General features: G+C 45.7%; 1 protein-coding gene across 4 annotated transcripts in view; it reads right to left on the minus strand.

The window, feature by feature from the left end:
- Positions 1-21,282, minus strand: part of ARHGAP44 (Rho GTPase activating protein 44) — a 503,523-nt gene that overhangs the window by 102,151 nt on the left and 380,090 nt on the right. The window lies entirely within an intron of this gene.

A 21,282-nucleotide genomic window follows, 5' to 3' on the forward strand; every position in this document is an offset into this window, starting at 1 on the left:
CTGCACACAATAAGACTGGCTAAACGTAGTCCTATAGCTATTTGCCTGTCATTTCTCTGTTGCAAATTAGGAAAACTACTTTCAATATTCTGGATTTCGTTGCATTGTCTATTGATTTCTGATATAGCTGTTGAGCCCAACATTACCGAACCTCCATAGCACTATTACTCTGTTTGTTCAGTAAATAGTCCCGGCAGTGCATCCCAACAGATTGTTCAGATATGCACCTACTGAAATCTCAGTATAAAAACTCGTCCTTTGGGCCAGCATCTTTAACTTTAACCTTTTCCCTAAAACAAGGGTGGGCCACAGGTTGATGGTTTAACACATGGAATATTTTGCTTGTCACATTTAGGATGAATTATTTTGGATACATTACTGCTCGAATCTGGGAGATATTTTCGCTACGCTTTGGCACTATGGACTTCAGCCATGAGGGCTGTTTGAGGAAGTGAGCAAATAAGTTGTTATGGTTTTGACATGTCCATTTATATTGCATGAAGGCACACATCGGTGGATGATGGTTTTACAATGATTATGTCATCGCGGTAAGCATCTGGTATTTCTGGACTAGGTGTAACGTTTTAACACTTTTCGAAATTGTTGATACCTTGTGTAGTGGGTTTTTGCACAGTTGTCTAATTTAACTAAGTATGCAGACACATTGCTGGTGCACTCATGGGGAGTTTGATCACCCCGATTAGCAGTTTTGTGATTGGCGATGGTGTCAAACAGGAGTTTAGTAATGATAATCAATCAAAATGTGACTATCCTAGATGACTGGAGGAAGGATTCCTGGTTTACTATTGTACTCCCAAATTAAGGTGATGAGTAACTTATAGAATGATACTATTGAGAAAGTCAGTAAGATTGAGCACTGGGATTTAGGATGTTTCCGGTTTCTGTCTCCTTCATACGTGTGGTAGTCAGATGACTGCGTCCCGACCGTCACAATTAGACTTGTTTCAAACGTCGACAAACCCTCCTTTTTGTTGGACAGATTTAAATAATGCAAAGGGGCCGTGCATGAGGTCACACTACCCTGATATGAACTGCTTCAAACTTTGTTTACACCCACTGGGATTTGTACAGAGTCGTATGTTGTATTTTGTAAATATATTCAGTCTGAGCACTGCGTCGTCTGCATTACATTCAAATCTGTCACTACTTGCTGCATATGAATTGCTGTAATGTACTTTTGATAGAAACTAAGGTTGTCCTGTGCTTCTTCTCCGAACGATTGCTAACGTTTAATGAATCAGAACAGAATTAGATTTTAGATCTCTCCGATATACTCATGAGGTTTCCACGTTTAAATGAGTCCCACGGGGCAACTGTTCCAATAATATGTACTTACCCTGGTCAACATAGGCACAAAGGGGCATTTTTAAGAGCCCCTAGCACCACCGGTTCGTCACTTTTCGTGATGCTCTGGCGCTGCTAAGCAATGCTCCATATTTACAAGGAGGCGTAACGCCAAAAAACAGTGTGGTTACGTCTCCTTGTAAATATGGTCCCCTCCAATGCAGTTTTCTGCATCAGATGGGCATGCAATGGGTGGTTCTGTGGGCGTTCCACCGCAACAACCGTTGCTTTTGATGCTGCCTCGGATTTATGAGTTGATGTAAACCTGAGGAAGTGCCAAAAACTAACCCCACCCCAGGGGTGGCGTTAGCATGGAAAAACGAGGAGGAATGCACTTATTCCTTCTAGTTTTTTGCTTTTTCAATGTGTGCTGATTTCTGCAGCACACATAGAAGAAGCAAAATGCCATGGACGATTGTTTACATGCAGGAGAGGACACCTTCCTGCACATAAACAATCTATCCCGTCACCGCAGACACCCTTGCAAATTGGTGCAAGGACGCCTTTGTTGGCGCTAGGCAGCCTAATTCAGTGCCAGTGCAGGGGGAATCACAGGAGTGCGGCACACCCTGTGTTTCAAAGTGGCACAGCGCGGCGCTGCTATTTTTGGCGCAGCACCATGCTGCGCCGTTTTAGCATAAATCTGGGCCAAAGTGTTTTCCTTGTCATATATACACAGACATGGGGGAAAGTTCTGTCATCAGATCAGGGGCCACAAAACTGCAACAAGTTGCATGGGCAACAGCTCTCACTTCCTGCAGCCAATAACTTTAGAAAATTCCTGCAGTAAAAATATTCCTCTTTCAGGTTTAGGCAGCGCTTCTCACTCAGATCCACAGTTGATATTCAAGTTCGCCACAGGTTTTGTTGATTTATTGTATATAGGTTTTGCCCTGAGATCGAGATTTTCACACACTGCAAACTAACTGCACACTAACTGCACACTAAGGGGCATATTTATACTCCGTTTGCGCCAAATGTGCGTCAAAAATGTTGACGCACTTTCAGCGCAAACGTTGCCCCATATTTAAACCCTGACGCCCGATCCGGCGCACCAGGAAAATGGCGCTATGTGCGCCAGTTTTTGGAAGCGGCACCCCGCCCTGCGTTAATGACATGCAGGGTAGGCGTTCCCGTCCAAAAACAGACGCACATAGCGGTGCGTGGTATTTATGCTCCAGGGCAAAAATCACTTCCGCGCGGCAGGCGGCGCAAAAAAATGGCGCAAAGCACGAATAGCGTGAAATTTTAACGCCTGGGTCAGGGCAGGCGTTAAAATGGGGCAAACACACCTGTACTTAATCAGAACACACAGAACAAACAACAGAGCAGCAGAGCAGCAGAGCAGCAACAGGGAGACATGGAGGTGCTTTTTCTTCAACCTGCACGTAGACGCAGAGCCCTGCAGCAACAACAGCAGCCACAACAACAACAGCAGGGACCCCAAAGACAGCGCAGAAGGCAGGAGAGGATATTCCGCCCACGAACAACCCTGCATGGCCTCAGGGAACGAGACATCATCCAGAGGTACCGGTTGAACTGGCAGGCCATTCAGCAGATGCTGACAAATATTGAACAGCAATTGGCCCCCACTTTAGTGACTCCACGCACTATCCCAACCGAAACAAAGCTGCTTGCCGTACTTCACCTGCTGGCAAGTGGCTCCTTTCAGACAACTGGTGCCCTGGTTGGTGGAATCTCACAACCATCTTTCTCCGCATTCCTGCCTAAAGTACTGGATGCCATCATTGGACTGACACCCCGCCACATCTGCTTCCCTAACACAGTGCAGAAGCAGCAGGAAACAAAACAGGGGTTCTACGCCATCAGTGGCTTTCCGCACGTCCTTGGTGCAATCGACTGCACACACGTACGCCTTGTGCCACCTGCTGCGAGTGAACACCTCTACCGCAACAGGAAGCACACACATTCCATCAACGTGCAGGCCATAGTCGATCACCAAGGACTGATCAGCAACATTGTGGCTAAATATCCTGGGAGTGTACATGACGCATTCATCTTCCGTCACTGCACCATCAACCAACACTTCCAGGATGGACGGTATGGCAATGGACTACTTGTTGGTAAGGACAAAAATCTACTTATATACTCACTGCACAGAAACCCTCTAGGATAAACAACACATACACCACAATAGCAACACCTAGACAGGAACACACTGAGGTACTCACATCACTAGCCATGTGTCACAAGTCACCATTGAACCTCTCACACATTTGAATTTACTCCACAGCTTAGTGTGAAGACATTCATGACTGTGGTTGCCTAAATGTCACCTTGCAAATTGGAAGTCTCACAATAACCTGTACACTAATACAATGCATAACTTTTAAGGGATGGGATGGCCTGGCTATGTTCATATGAACGTTTCTAATACCCTTTCATGTTTCAACTCTGCATGGAACTATCATCACACCCCCAGTGAGGACACACGGACAACTGTGTCACAAGTCACAATGCAAGGGAGGGCACACTGTACTTGAGAAACCAATACATCCTGCTGACAAACAGTTAGACAACAAACACTTGCTCAGCCAAGGGAAAAAAACAATGCCAAAGTTTCCACCAACAACCATAGGTTGTCACATTAGTACACAAAATAGTCACAGACAACACAACACAACTACTGCCATCAAAGATACGTACAACAGTGCCTCCTACATCTAATTGATACCATTCTGTGTTTCTCTTTCAGCTGATCAGGGGTATGGCATCCAGCCTTGGCTAATGACACCATATGGGAACCCAAATACTGCTGCTGAGCGGGCATACAATGACGCCCACAAGAGGACCCGCAGCATTGTGGAGAGGACCTTTGGGATCCTAAAGTCAAGGTTCCGCTGCCTTGACATCACTGGCGGAAGCCTACTCTACTCCCCAGAGATGGTCTGCAAAATCATACTCACTTGTGCCATATTACACAATATTTGTGTACAAAGGAACATTCCCCTCCTTGAACCGGACCCAGACATGCCTGAGGATGATGATGAGGAGGATGCTGGCCTGCAACAGGAGGGGGAACAACCTAACACCGCAGCAGGAGTGCGTAGGCGCCAACAGCTTGTGAACAATTTTTTTACTTAAGTTATTATAATCACTTGTATTCCACACTTGTAAATAAACACAGATAACAAACACCACATCATGCTTTGGCCTATTCATTTCTGACCACCTTTAGTTTGAAATAGCTGAAGATGAATGTCGTCTCATTGATCAAGAATGCCATTAAAATTCATCACACCAAAAATAAACATCACAACTGTATGCACAGAGGGTAGGATGTGACATGTTACATTACCATACACAGAGCCCAACAAGAGTACAAATGTGACAATTACACATGCCGGATCCAAACAACTGAAACAGTCTCTCATCCAGCCCAAAATTGGAGATCATTTGAAAGTCACATCACACGTGTTCAGAGACAGGGTGGGACCATCCATGTGTACGTGAACATGTCATCAATGGCTTCTCTCAAGTGTATGATGTGAGCAATACACAATTGCAACAACATCAGCTGCCACTAACTCAGGAGGAGACCTTGAAGTTACAATGACAACATACACACAGACAGGTCATACTGGATCCACATTCCCACACACATGTACACATATGTCATACAACCAACCTAATATTTGAAAGTAGACCATCACAGTTGTGTCCCAGTTTGAACCTAGCAGGAAGATTGTAACATGACACTAAACTAGTTTATGCAGAAAGGGACACAGACAAGCAAAACAATCTTCGCATTATCACATCGTGAACGCTGAGAGTCTTGCAAACTTAGGGGGTCATTCTGACCCTGGCGGTAATTACCGCCATGGCGGAGGTCGGCGGTAGCACCGCCAACAGGCTGGCGGTGCACCGATGGGCATTCTGACCGCGGCGGTTCAGCCGCGGCCAGAAACAGGAAGTCGGCGGTGTACCGCCGACTTCCCGCTGCCCTTGAGAATCCGCCATGGCGGCGGAGCACGCTCCGCCGCCATGGGGACTCTGACACCCCCTACCGCCATCCTGTTCCTGGCGGGTCTCCCGCCAGGAACAGGATGGCGGTAGGGGGTGCCGCGGGGCCCCTGGGGGCCCCTGCAGTGCCCATGCATTGCAATGGCATGGGCACTGCAGGGGCCCCCGTAAGAGGGCCCCACAAAGAATTTCAGTGTCTGCTTTGCAGACACTGAAATTCGCGACGGGTGCAACTGCACCCGTCGCACCTTCCCACTCCGCCGGCTCCATTCTGAGCCGGCGTCCTCGTGGGAAGGGTGTTTCCCGCTGGGCTGGCGGGCGGACTTTTGGCGGTCGCTCGCCAGCCCAGTGGGAAAGCCAGAATGACCGCCGCGGTCTTTCGGCGGGAACCGCTTGGCGGGCGGCGACCGCCGACCGCCGCGGTCAGAATGACCCCCTTAGTCATATGAAAATGGTATGCAACTTAGCTCCAAATCATCATTACTGCAAACGTCAAATGGGCTAATGAGATGAATGAATGGTCAACAGTCATTCATACCATATGGCCTTACATTTGCCCGCTGCTGCAGGTTTGCCAGGATATGATAAAAATACTCCATGGATACAGTAGCTATTCTGGATGGTCAAATCCTAGGGTGCTGGGGGCCTAACTCCACCTCTACCACCCCCAAAACATACAAGAATCATGTACTTGTGAACTAAACACATGCATAAGGCACATGTGTGGCCTCCATGTCACAAGTCCTACACAAATATGAAACACAAAATCATAATGGGACATGGTCAGCCCCATAAAAACTGAAAGTGACTCTCCCACTCCATGTTAGGACTACAGATAAAAGCATCCCCATCATAAAGGTGGGGACATTTTGGAGACGGAATACATAATGGTATCAAAAACATCATTTCAAAATAGCCATCAGCAATTACACCAAATATGTTGTCAAATATGGTCAATACATTAGTTAACGTATCCCAAACATCACAGTGTGAAGGCCGTCTATACATAAAAGTACGGACATTTGTCATATACAAACACAAATGTGTCTCACATCGCACCGTTTGACCATGACAAATCACCTTTCCAAAGCTAAACACATGAAGACATTTGGATAAATTTGCTCCATATTCTACGCATACAGCATGGCCGTCATAATTTGTTCACGTACATGAGTGCACACAATGCAGTCAGATACAAATGTATCCAAAAGTGTCTTGATATTTCACCTTCAAATTATTATTTACATCCACAATATTTTTGACTCTGCATCATGTGCACTACTGTACGTGTAAAAAAAAACACGCCCATGATGTACGCTACATGCACAATATGTTGGTCATTTCATGTACAGTATTAATTATTAATATTCATATCATATTTTTTCACTCCGCATCATGTGCACCACTGTACGTGTAAAAAAAAACGACGCCCATGATGTATGCGTGGTGAAATTGACGCTACATGCACAATATATTGGTCATTTCATGTACAGTATTAATTATTAATATTCATATCATATTTTTTCACTCCGCATCATGTGCACCACTGTACGTGTAAAAAAAACGACGCCCATGATGTATGCGTGGTGAAATTGACGCTACATGCACAATATATTGGTCATTTCATGTACAGTATTAATTATTATTATTCATATTTTTTCACTCCGCATCATGTGCACTGTAATGCGTCATAAAAAATTGACGCACAACTGTGTATGCGTGAAAATATGACGCATAACGGGAAAATAAAAACGGCGGCCATTTTATGCAGGAAGTGATGTAATAGGATATCCTGTTTACAAAATCTGTACTGGGAGGTAACTTTCACTTTCACTTTGCAGTCTCAGATTTCTCTAGACTGTGTGGTTGTGTGAAAGGTGTTGTCCTGTGTTTTACTGCTCTAGTGTCCTGTGTGCCTTGTATTTTGTCTTAGTGTCAATCTATTATTGTTGTATCACATTGTCTCAGTCTGTTTAGTGTTATTTTGTCTATACCTGTGATAGTTTGTATTGTCTGTGGGAGTCTGTTGTGGGTAGCATAGTTTGGGGGGTTAGTTGGGCTATTTTTCTACTTCTCCTTTTTCTTTCACACCTCTACCTTTCCCCATTTCCCCCTTTATATTTTATATTTTGTTGGTACATTCTTATCCCTCTCAATATGTCAGGTAGGCCTCGCCTGTCCAGGATGGGGGAAGACGAATTGAGGGGGTTCATATGGCTCGTAAGCCATTTCCTCCCACTAATGCTGGAAGCTGGGGGCCGTGTGATACAGGGGTATCACACGGAGGCCAGGAAAATCTGGTGGGAGAAGGTGCGCCATCACCTGGTCCGGGTCTATGGGAGTCTCAGGAATGTACACCAACTCAAGCACCGCTGGGCAGATCTGATCACCAGGGAACAGGACCTGCTGGACCACCTGGGACTCCAGATTGGTGGCCATGTTGGTGAGTAAAAAACAATTACATGGGAATGACAGAAATCGGTGTGTGAACATGTGATGATTGTTAGCGAATCTGCAAAATAAGTAGCTGAGTGTGTGTAATGCCAGGGAAACCTAGGCCCATGGTTATACACATTAATCCCCATTCTTGCAACACATGTACACGCAATGACAGCTTTATAAATTCAACATCTATTTGTATTATGCTAAGTCGCCCCCTCTCTGCGTCCCAAAATGTTTCAAATGCTGCGCTACAAAGGTATACATATGTGTCCTAATGTGTATTTGTTGCAGAATGTGTATGAAGACCTATGCTACCAGTCCGATGGATCATTTTTGCAACACATACCAGATGCCTGTAGCTGCATGTAATGTAGTGTTGCCTTTGTGTCAGAAATGCAACACGTGAACGGCTCCATTTGTACTCCACTGGTCATAATGGCCAGTGAGTACGTCATGTAGAAACAACATATCTACAGATGCAGACGCCATAGCTAGACAGAAAATTGGAAACACATGATGATGCTATACATGTGTGTTGCCGTCACGTCACATGAAGTCAGTCATGTTGTTCACACATATGTCACATGTGTGTCTGGTTGCTGTCTGTTGACCCTGTCCAAATAGCCTGTTTTATTGTGAGTGGTCATGCAGTCCTCATGGAACCAGTTTTGGAATGTCTCTCGGGGATGCACATGCTGAGATGTATGGATAACATTATTGTTGGGGCATACTAATGGAGGATTAACTTGGACGACACCTGACTGTCCTGACCACTGCATGAGTGTAGTAGGGTGTGACACTGGAGCAGGAGACTCATCCAATGTTAATGTTGAATACAAAGTGATCCATGCAGGATGAGCATGTGTGAAAGTCTATCATTACCATGTCATTTTCACACAGTGTCATTGTAACAGAAATCTTTTGTCCGTTCACCCAGTCTGAGTATAATCTTTGTTTCATGCTTTACAGGTGGACCAGCCCCGTACACCGTGGGAGAGGGGGCCCATTTTGACGACCCCGATACCTACAGTGAGTGTCGCCTGAGTGCTATTTACATTGTTTGGTAATGACGCATGATGGATTACTGTGTGTTCAAGAGAATTCATGATTTGATGTGCTGGCCGTTCATTTGCTTTGTTCTTTTAGTGTGATATCAAATTAGAATTATGTTTCTGCCAAGCAATACGTAGTCATCTCTCAGATTGAGGGGCTGTAGCCCATTCAATTAGGGCGGCAATTGGGAATGGTATGACTCATTTCGAATAGACTGGTCAATGTTAGATTTGGTCAGGGACTTGCCATGAACTGAGTCTGCATATCAGACTGACAGTCTCCCAGATAGCTTAGGCATATGGCATTGATGACAAGTGCTTCTTCCTAGTTGAGGATGGACTGTGTACACTGTAGGTTGGATCTTCCATGGGCATGTACTTCCACAAGGTGAACTCGAAGTGTGTGTGACTTGAGTGCAATGCCCTAGGTGTTCAGTTGAATCATGTGAATGGGTGTACTACCTCCCCTGTGTGTGTTGTTAAACATGCCTCACTAATAGTATGTTATGTTGGGCTAAGTCATAACATTTTGACATGTGTGGACCTGGGATGTGACAAGGTTGGGCTGACTACAACGTGTTGCTAGCCCTTCATAGGTGTTGTGTGTGAAGGCACATAATTGTTGCACTTTCTGTACACTCCTGGGTGTGCATTGAACATGGGATTGTTGGTTGTTCTTCCCACACCACCCACAAAGACTGGGATGTTACTGTGAAACAGGGTACCTAGGACTGTAGCAACCAGTATGTTACACGTACTTAACACCTTTTGTGACTTGAGTTAGTACCTTGGGCCAGAGTGAGAAAAATGTCTACACGTTGCAAATGGCATAAATATCTGTGTGGGATTTGCAAACGTCTGTTTCCTAATCCAAAATGTCTTTGGTGGTCATGTACATATGAGTAAAATGCTTTTCAAAATTGATATAATGAAGGGTTTTACCAGACCTACTTGCAAATCACAGTGGTAGGCAATCCCATTTGCAACCGAGTACGTGGTTGCAAAGTGAGTAGCTGTTATCATCCACTTGAAGAGGATGGTAACCACCTTGCTGACTGGAAGGGGTCCTCATTGTAAAGCTTCAGCCTTTGTGAGTGGACTAAAAGAATCCTGCGCAAAAAAGCCAGTGGTCTAAGGGACCAATAATTACCGTGAAAATTTCCAAGTACAATTGTTGTGATTTAAAAATAATTGCTGCTCATTTTTCTTTCCGGTAAACGGCCTACACTTGGGGAGAAATAACTTGCTTAATTTAAAAACAGTCACGTCTATGGAGTTCTGCTGGTCCCAGCAGGCCACCATCCCCGTGAGTGCCCATGTTGCTAAGGTGGGGCAACTTGGAACCCACATCATTGATGTTCATGAGGTGGGTTTTATGGACCCCATAGCGACTCGCAGACGGTGTCAGAGACACCGTTCTGCTTTGCAATTTGCTAGTTGATTTTCCTAATTTCCTACATCTGACACCTAGTGTGGACACATGATTCTGGGCCAGGGGTTCAATCTTAGCACACAACTAATTAAAAATGCTATTGAGTGAGGAGTGTGAGTGTAATCACCTAGAATGACATATGTACTGAAGTCAGTATGCGGAAGAGCTGGTGCCATAATGTCAAATGCCTTAGGTATGATTTGGATGAGTAGTTTAGGGTGATGTCATCCATCATGTAGAGACATGGATATGCTAGGTGTGATATGACCTTAGGGATGCATGATTCACATGTACTTCCTCTGAGCATTTCCGTGAACTATGTTGTAACAATTGCTGCATACAATATATTTCTAGTAATGGACAAATGAGCCATTGTGGGATTCAACCCACTGTAAATTCAATGCTCAATATTTCCCTTTTCTCTTCACAGCTGCAAACCTGAGTGCCGCAGAGCGCAACCATTTTGAGCACAGGGCACTGAGGTACAGGCACATCCTGCAGGTGCAGTGTGGGTATCGGAGGATGGCCCGCAGATACAATTCCGATCGGGCCTCCGGGGCGTGGTATGCCACACCACAGGCTCCACCAACAGTGCCACCTACAACCACCAGGTCTGCCCAAGGGGACCCAGCGACGGACCAGCCATCTTCCTCAAGACCTGGACCCAGCCGTGTGTTGGGAGCAGGGCTGTCCCGTCGCCACTCCACTCCAGCGACAATCTCCACCTCCACCGGCACGCAGACCAGCAGTGACCCTCCAATTGACCCTGCAGCCTTCCAGGCATTGTCTAGGAAACTGGACAGGTTAATTCAAAAGGTGGACAACCTGACGGAGGACATGGCGGAGGTTAAAAAGAAGGTGCGCTCCATCCGGCGCACACTTCAGAGGGCAAATCTTTAGTTCTTTTGCCCTCCTGAACTTTTACCCCTCCCCTCTCCCCTCTTTCCTCTTTTCATACTGTTAGTTGGGTTTGGGGGGTTAGTTATAGGATAAGTATAGGTAATTAGCTTAGTTAGTGTTAGGTAAGAGGGTGGGGGGTCCTTATACTTTCTATCTAATATTTTTGTGTGGGTGGGTGGGTGGGGTGCAATGTTGGGATTCCTGTTTAATAAAAAAAAAATATATATATATATATATATAAAAAATAAAAAATACAAAAACATATATGTTTGTTTAGGATAGTATAGTATGTGTGTAGGTTAGTAAGTGTTGTCCTGCATGTGTCTTGTCTCTTAATGGTGGGTGGGGGGTTGATGTTTAGATTGTTTCGTTACATGTGTAGAGTAAGTTTAGCTTAGGTTAGTTAGGGACAGTTGTGGGTTAGTAGTAGTCAGGTTAGATTAGTGTAGGTTTACCTTTCCCATAGTTGCCTCTTTTATTACTACTTTTAAATAAACATTTTGTTAACCCTTTACCTGATGCGTTAGGTGCTACCTTTTCATGGCCTTGACATCAGTGTAGCAGAAATGTTAAGTATGACATTTGTGTTCCATGCTCCCTATCCCCAGGCTTATGAGGTTTAACATGCCAGCTACCCGTGTGCTAACTTGGTAAGTATCCACCATGTTGGAGAGCCACCATTGGTAGTGTGCATTGATCATCAAGGTTTGGGGTTGGTATGTATCCTACTTCACAAAGAGTGCTTCCAGACTTGTTATTGTAGGTAAATAGATAGGTCGGACAGCATTGTGAAGTTCAGGGAGAGCTTTATAGATGATGATTTGTTCACACTCTTGTCTTGTTGCTATCATTGCTGACCTACATCATGTGTGTACTGATTCAGCATGACTTTCCTTCATGGAAGTATACGCCGTAAGGGTGATTGATGCAGTGTAATTTGTTTATCATTCCTTTCATTCTACAGCATAATTTCAAATGTTAGTATTGCATGGTGCCTATTTCTCAGCCACCATTAGTTGTGTAGAATAGCTATAGATGGTGCATCATTCTGTCCAACACAGCATGATTGTGTGTGCTTAGTCCCTTCATCAGTTATTTTCCTCAGTATAGTAAAGCTATGATGCAATCCGGGCCACTGCACAGATGATTCAGTATACATGTAATCAGGACAGTAGTATAGAGAATCGACATGGTTTCCACACAGCCACTTTGGAGTTATCTACTGCACAGTTGAATTTTGAAATGACACAGAGACACAATATGTGTGCAAGTGATATTTATTTATAAGTGGTGTTGTGCAAAATGTCCATTCACCATGTTTGCTGACTCCTTTCTGGGGCATTATTACATGGTGATCCTACAGAAGGGGTGTGGATGATGCTCCTGACATGCTGGGGTGATGTCACAGACAGTGCAGAGGAACATGAAATGCCAAATGGTAGGAGAGAAACATTCACTGGGAAGGTGGACAAGTCAGACAGTGGATTGCCGAACAGTCATTGAGGTTAGTTGTAGTGAGACTGGCATGTGTCAAAACGTAGGACCTTGGTCAGAGTAGGGCATGGTGCAGGGACTAGGGCTTCCGGGTACTCTTGCGTGTGAATGTTATCTGTTCCATGTCTTCTTCTTCTGATGTGTGTGTTGCCTGGTGTGTCCTTGTTGTTGTTGGTTGTGAAGGGGCAACACACACCTCAGTGTTAGAAGACATGGAGGCAGACATCCCGGGGGCTGATCCCTGTTGAGTAAGGAAGGGCAGTACTGCAGCAAGGAGGGCCTGCTGGTTTTTCAGAATGGCAGCCACATCCCGATGGTAGGCAGCCAGGTCGGCCCTGAGGGGTTCTATGTTGCATTCGTGCACACGTTGAGTGGCTTGCAGTTTGAGTTGTTGTGTCAACTGGATGACAGCTGTGCCAATTTCCTTCAGTGTTTTTGAAATGTCCTCCAAGAGAAAATTTCTGGCTTGCATTGCAGCTGCCTGATCAGCAGTTGACAACATGCACGAATGCACCCCCTCAAGGCTGGCTGCCATATTTTGCATCCCCACCCGCACCTCCTTGGCCAGCTCCCGCTGGACCCCAACGACAGTTCTTTCAAAGCTGGTGCCAGTGTCGTCAGAGTCCTCAGCTGTGTTGGAGCTGGCAGGTCTTACAATTGGGGTGGCGGGTGGTTCTACTGTGGTGGCTGCTTCTTCTGTGCTCCTCCTTGTGACTGAAGGTGGGGTTTGGAGGCTTTCAAGGACCATGTCAATGGTCTCATGTGGGAGGTTGATGGTGTCGTCATCCATGTCATCAGGGAACTCATGGACAGGCAGATCAGCAGGAGATCCGTGTTCCTCTGCAATGAAACAGGGTACAATTAGTGTGTCTGTGTTGTGACAATTTTGCAGTAAGATACAAGCCTTTGGATGCCTTAACATTGTACTCTGTGTTTGTCTACGTATCTGCTGTCCGTCATAGGGCATTGTTGTAGGCCTATGGCCCACCTGTGTGTCACATGTTTGATATGGATCTTTCAGACATGTCTGCCAGGTCGCCTCTAGGTGTTGCTTTGTAATTATTTAGGAATAGGTGTTTTTTTCTCCAACTCCTCACTCGGTGTTTCACTATTGTTATGGAGGGACATTTTGTAGGGTGGGCTCTCATTATCCAACATGTGATTCTTGGCTTTCTAAGCAGCAGGATAGCTAATGGTGTGGGGGACTAAGTTTGACCCACTTGAAAATAACTCTGTCACCCAGATATTCAATTTAGCTAAAACTAACTAGCAGTGCCTCTGGTCTCCCACATCAAAGGAATGTTTAGACATCCGAGCGCATGACATCTTTGGAACTTCTCAGGGAAGTGGTGGTCACTCAGGTCCTACACATTTGTATCTTTTCCGGTAGGTTCCCATACACAAATGACATAGACAGTATTAGTTTGATATGAAGTTTCATTGTACAACTGACTTGTAGGAATTTAGGTGTGAGCCCCATTTACACAAACAATACACACTGTTAGAATTGAAATAGTCCGCAGGAGAGTAATACATTAGTACACAGCTTTCATGGTGCCTAACTGTTTCTACTCTCCCCCTGCATGTTCTATGTATAGCACAGCTTGTTAAGTTTGGAGGTTGCCTGTCAGAATCACAGGGGAGACATCATCCCTCATATCAGAGGAATGGGCTAGGATCTGGTTGTGCATCAGCAGCAAGGCAGGCAGCATCTAGTTGTTATTTTCTGTTTGGAAACTCCCCCATGCGTGTCTTGGGACAAGGGAGTGAATGTAAAAGACATATGTCATGGTGATGACAAAGTTTCCATAAGCAGGAATGCCAAACCTTGACCCCTACCACATCTATCAGCAACGTACCAGACGGTATCCTTGACTGGGGCACAGAGTGAATATGTTCTGGCAAACTCCAGTGCAGAAGTAGGCAAAACAGTGTGATTTGACTAATTGACAACACCTTAGGACTGACTATTTGCTACATTAACTGATAGGAAGGGCAATGAGAATCATTTAGTGCAAAGTGCTCTGAGGCACTTAGATGTGAGCAAATGAGTATAAGTACATTCAGGGTAAGATGCACAAAGGCCTCCAGCCTGAGGCTAATGCGCAAAGTATACGTTTCACTTGCCACACTACACTTTGACTGACTGTGGGTGTTGTGACTGCCCTGCCAGCACACTTGCCTCTCAGGCCCTGCCCCATACACTTTTTATTCACATTGCATGATCTGTACATGTAACGTAGCATTACCTATGCATGTCAATGTTAGGATGTGGTATGGATGTAAACATTCTTGATGTTTTGAGATGGTGTTGGGTGATGTGTTTTGAATTGGATTGGCCTGTTTATCGTATGAAGGTCCTATTTGTTTGTCCGACTTTGCAGGTGTGTTTCAGTGACCAGTTGCCTGTGTCCCCTCCTCAATGTTGTTGTCTGAGCAGTATGACATTAGTGATGTAGCCTTGTTAGCCAGGCACGTGAGGGACCCTGACGTATGCAGCATGTGTGTATCGTTAGTGCTGTGTGGCTCCTATTGCTGTTTACTTAGGCTTATGTATGTGTCAGTTATGGACATTCGGCATTTGAGTGTACTGGTACCTTTGTCTTATTTCTAGGAGTAATTGCAGATGTCACCCTCACCCCCTAATTTAGGTATGTATGTTCCAGGGTGGGGTTTCTGCCATTTGGTACTATAGCTGCACAGAGATGAGAGGTGTTATTGTCAACTGTGTTTGCAGTTAAGTTACAGTTGTTGTATTTGCTACTGCATTACAGATAGGGACCTAGTTGATGTAGAATAGATTTTGCAATACAAGTGCCTGGATGTGGATTTGAGGTATTGTCCTTCCCACCTGTCACTGCTTTCCCTTGGCTCTCTTGTTGTAATTACAGGATGTCCCCGTGGGACTGTTGTGGTTGCTGTATTTTGTCGTGCCCCAGCTTCGGTCAGTACTGGGCATGCCCCCCTGCCGTGCCCCTTTCCCCATGCCACTTCATATATGTGCTGACTTACATGCATTGTGTAGTAGGTATCCCCCCCTGCTTACAGTCCCCATTATTGTATTATGATTCCCCATGCGACTTACCCTGCATGTGCGTAGTGTCGTGGTAGTCTGCGCTGTCCAGTCCTTGAATCCCTGTGACGATCTCCTCCGGGATGACGGCTGCGACCATCTCCTCCATGTGGTCCAGGGCCTCCTGTTGTGCTGGACTCCCCCTCCAGTCTGCATTGCTGCCTTCCTGTTCCTGGCCATTTTCTCTTTGGTCCTACGTTTGCAGTCATGCCAGCGTTTCTTACACTCGGTGACTGTCCGGCGTTCTTCAGCCACACTGTTAATCTTGTCCACAATTTGTTTCCAGATGGCCTCTCTCCTACTGAGTGGCAATTTTGAGGAGATGAAAAGTTGGTGCTGGTGTTCCGTCACCTCTTTCACCAGGATTTCCTGCTCCTCTGCACTGAAGCAACACTTTCTTTTTTTTAAAAAAATGTCCTGGGTCCTGTATGCTTCCTCCTGGCTGGTTCCTGGTCTGCTCTCATCCTCCTGGGGTCTGTTGGGGCATCTAGGATCCATTTTGGGTCTCCTCTCCTGAAAGGGCAGATTTCGCGCAAAAATGTGACGCTATTGCGTGAAAAAAACCGGCGTTTTCACGATTGCGCTGTCGTAAATCGACCCACAGTGATGTGCGTCGCATTTACGTTGGTTTCCTTTACGACAGACCGACGCTGTGTGCGTCACGAAATAATGACTCCCACCTGTTGGTTGCGCCGCCGTACGTCAAAGTATAAATTTGACGCCCGCATGGCGCATCCAAATGGCGTTAGACGGCGGAAATCTTTTTGACGCAAAATTGCATTAGCGCAATTTTGCGTCAAAAAGTATAAATATGGCCCATAATGTTTTCGGTGGCGGCAGCTAAACTTTGGAACATTCTCCTGCTACGTATCAGGAAAGAGAAAACTCTATGCCTTTTCAGAAACAGCTTTTTCCCTCAAATTATGATTTTCTTCCATGAAAGTTGCTGCTCCTTCGTCATCTTCTTCCGCTCTCATCTGCACATCTTTCCATTTAGCGCTTTGATGCTACGGTTGGAACACACTTTACACATACAAATATTTATAGAGCACACACTGTAACTCTCAGTCTGCATTGAGGGCCATATTTATACTTTTTGACGCAAAATTGCGCTAACGCAATTTTGCGTCAAAAAAATTTGCGCCGTCTAACGCCATTTGGATGCGCCATGCGGGCGTCAAATTTATACTTTGACGTACGGCGGCGCAACCAACAGGTGGGAGTCATTATTTCGTGACGCACACAGCGTCGGTCTGTCGTAAAGGAAACCAACGTAAATGCGACGCACATCACTGTGGGTCGATTTACGACAGCGCAATCGTGAAAACGCCGGTTTTTTTCACGCAATAGCGTCACATTTTTGCGCGAAAACTGCCCTTTCAGGAGAGGAGACCCAAAATGGATCCTAGATGCCCCAACAGACCCCAGGAGGATGAGAGCAGACCAGGAACCAGCCAGGAGGAAGCATACAGGACCCAGGACATTTAAAAAAAAAAAAGAAAGTGTCGCTTCAGTGCAGAGGAGCAGGAAATCCTGGTGAAAGAGGTGACGGAACACCAGCACCAACTTTTCATCTCCTCAAAATTGCCACTCAGTAGGAGAGAGGCCATCTGGAAACAAATTGTGGACAAGATTAACAGTGTGGCTGAAGAACGCCGGACAGTCACCGAGTGTAAGAAACGCTGGCATGACTGCAAACGTAGGACCAAAGAGAAAATGGCCAGGAACAGGAAGGCAGGAAGGCAGCAATGCAGACTGGAGGGGGGAGTCAGGCACAACAGGAGGCCCTGGACCACATGGAGGAGATGGTCGCAGCCGTCATCCCGGAGGAGATCGTCACAGGGATTCAAGGACTGGACAGCGCAGACTACCACGACACTACGCACATGCAGGGTAAGTCGCATGGGGAATCATAATACAATAATGGGGACTGTAAGCAGGGGGGGGATACCTACTACACAATGCATGTAAGTCAGCACATATATGAAGAGGCATGGGGAAAGGGGCACGGCAGGGGGGCATGCCCAGTACTGACCGAAGCTGGGGCACGACAAAATACAGCAACCACAACAGTCCCACGGGGACATCCTGTAATTACAACAAGAGAGCCAAGGGAAAGCAGTGACAGGTGGGAAGGACACTACCTCAAATCCACATCCAGGCACTTGTATTGCAAAATCTATTCTACATCAACTAGGTCCCTATCTGTAATGCAGTAGCAAATACAACAACTGTAACTTAACTGCAAACACAGTTGACAATAACACCTCTCATCTCTGTGCAGCTATAGTACCAAATGGCAGAAACCCCACCCTGGAACATACATACCTAAATTAGGGGGTGAGGGTGACATCTGCAATTACTCCTAGAAATAAGACAAAGGTACCAGTTCACTCAAATGCCGAATGTCCATAACTGACACATACATAAGCCTAAGTAAACAGCAATAGGAGCCACACAGCACTAACGATACACACATGCTGCATACGTCAGGGTCCCTCACGTGCCTGGCTAACAAGGCTACATTACTAATGTCATACTGCTCAGACAACAACATTGAGGAGGGGACACAGGCAACTGGTCACTGAAACACACCTGCAAAGTCGGACAAACAAATAGGACCTTCATACGATAAACAGGCCAATCCAATTCAAAACACATCACCCAACACCATCTCAAAACATCAAGAATGTTTACATCCATACCACATCCTAACATTGACATGCATAGGTAATGCCACGTTACATGTACAGATCATGCAATGTGAATAAAAAGTGTATGGGGCAGGGCCTGAGAGGCAAGTGTGCTGGCAGGGCAGTCACAACACCCACAGTCAGTCAAAGTGTAGTGTGGCAAGTGAAACGTATACTTTGCGCATTAGCCTCAGGCTGGAGGCCTTTGTGCATCTTACCCTGAATGTACTTATACTCATTTGCTCACATCTAAGTGCCTCAGAGCACTTTGCACTAAATGATTCTCATTGCCCTTCCTATCAGTTAATGTAGCAAATAGTCAGTCCTAAGGTGTTGTCAATTAGTCAAATCACACTGTTTTGCCTACTTCTGCACTGGAGTTTGCCAGAACATATTCACTCTGTGCCCCAGTCAAGGATACCGTCTGGTACGTTGCTGATAGATGTGGTAGGGGTCAAGGTTTGGCATTCCTGCTTATGGAAACTTTGTCATCACCATGACATATGTCTTTTACATTCACTCCCTTGTCCCAAGACACGCATGGGGGAGTTTCCAAACAGAAAATAACAACTAGATGCTGCCTGCCTTGCTGCTGATGCACAACCAGATCCTAGCCCATTCCTCTGATATGAGGGATGATGTCTCCCCTGTGATTCTGACAGGCAACCTCCAAACTTAACAAGCTGTGCTATACATAGAACATGCAGGGGGAGAGTAGAAACAGTTAGGCACCATGAAAGCTGTGTACTAATGTATTACTCTCCTGCGGACTATTTCAATTCTAACAGTGTGTATTGTTTGTGTAAATGGGGCTCACACCTAAATTCCTACAAGTCAGTTGTACAATGAAACTTCATATCAAACTAATACTGTCTATGTCATTTGTGTATGGGAACCTACCGGAAAAGATACAAATGTGTAGGACCTGAGTGACCACCACTTCCCTGAGAAGTTCCAAAGATGTCATGCGCTCGGATGTCTAAACATTCCTTTGATGTGGGAGACCAGAGGCACTGCTAGTTAGTCTTAGCTAAATTGAATATCTGGGTGACAGAGTTATTTTCAAGTGGGTCAAACTTAGTCCCCCACACCATTAGCTATCCTGCTGCCTAGAAAGCCAAGAATCACATGTTGGATAATGAGAGCCCACCCTACAAAATGTCCCTCCATAACAATAGTGAAACACCGAGTGAGGAGTTGGAGAAAAAAACACCTATTCCTAAATAATTACAAAGCAACACCTAGAGGCGACCTGGCAGACATGTCTGAAAGATCCATATCAAACATGTGACACACAGGTGGGCCATAGGCCTACAACAATGCCCTATGACGGACAGCAGATACCTAGACAAACACAGAGTACAATGTTAAGGCATCCAAAGGCTTGTATCTTACTGCAAAATTGTCACAACACAGACACACTAATTGTACCCTGTTTCATTGCAGAGGAACACGGATCTCCTGCTGATCTGCCTGTCCATGAGTTCCCTGATGACATGGATGACGACACCATCAACCTCCCACAAGAGACCATTGACATGGTCCTTGAAAGCCTCCAAACCCCACCTTCAGTCACAAGGAGGAGCACAGAAGAAGCAGCCACCACAGTAGAACCACCTGCCACCCCAATTGTAAGACCTGCCAGCTCCAACACAGCTGAGGACTCTGACGACACTGGCACCAGCTTCGAAAGAACTGTCGTTGGGGTCCAGCGGGAGCTGGCCAAGGAGGTGCAGGTGGGGATGCAAAATATGGCAGCCAGCCTTGAGGGGGTGCGTTCGTGCATGTTGTCAACTGCTGATCAGGCAGCTGCAATGCAAGCCAGAAATTTTCTCTTGGAGGACATTTCAAAAACACTGAAGGAAATTGGCACAGCTGTCATCCAGTTGACACAACAACTCAAACTGCAAGCCACTCAACGTGTGCACGAATGCAACATAGAACCCCTCAGGGCCGACCTGGCTGCCTACCATCGGGATGTGGCTGCCATTCTGAAAAACCAGCAGGCCCTCCTTGCTGCAGTACTGCCCTTCCTTACTCAACAGGGATCAGCCCCCGGGATGTCTGCCTCCATGTCTTCTAACACTGAGGTGTGTGTTGCCCCTTCACAACCAACAACAACAAGGACACACCAGGCAACACACACATCAGAAGAAGAAGACATGGAACAGATAACATTCACACGCAAGAGTACCCGGAAGCCCTAGTCCCTGCACCATGCCCTACTCTGACCAAGGTCCTACGTTTTGACACATGCCAGTCTCACTACAACTAACCTCAATGACTGTTCGGCAATCCACTGTCTGACTTGTCCACCTTGCCAGTGAATATTTCTCTCCTACCATTTGGCATTTCATGTTCCTCTGCACTGTCTGTGACATCACCCCAGCATGTCAGGAGCATCATCCACACCCCTTCTGTAGGATCACCATGTAATAATGCACCAGAAAGGAGTCAGCAAACATGGTGAATGGACATTTTGCACAACACCACTTATAAATAAATATCACTTGCACACCTATTGTGTCTCTGTGTCATTTCAAAATTCAACTGTGCAGTAGATAACTCCAAAGTGGCTGTGTGGAAACCATGTCGATTCTCTATACTACTGTCCTGATTACATGTATACTGAATCATCTGTGCAGTGGCCCGGATTGCATCATAGCTTTACTATACTGAGGAAAATAACTGATGAAGGGACTAAGCACACACAATCATGCTGTGTTGGACAGAATGATGCACCATCTATAGCTATTCTACACAACTAATGGTGGCTGAGAAATGTAGGCACCATGCAATACTAACATTTGAAATTATGCTGTAGAATGAAAGGAATGATAAACAAAT

This window comes from Pleurodeles waltl, chromosome 7 (assembly GCF_031143425.1).
Source record: "Pleurodeles waltl isolate 20211129_DDA chromosome 7, aPleWal1.hap1.20221129, whole genome shotgun sequence".
NCBI classification, from domain to species: domain Eukaryota; kingdom Metazoa; phylum Chordata; class Amphibia; order Caudata; family Salamandridae; genus Pleurodeles; species Pleurodeles waltl.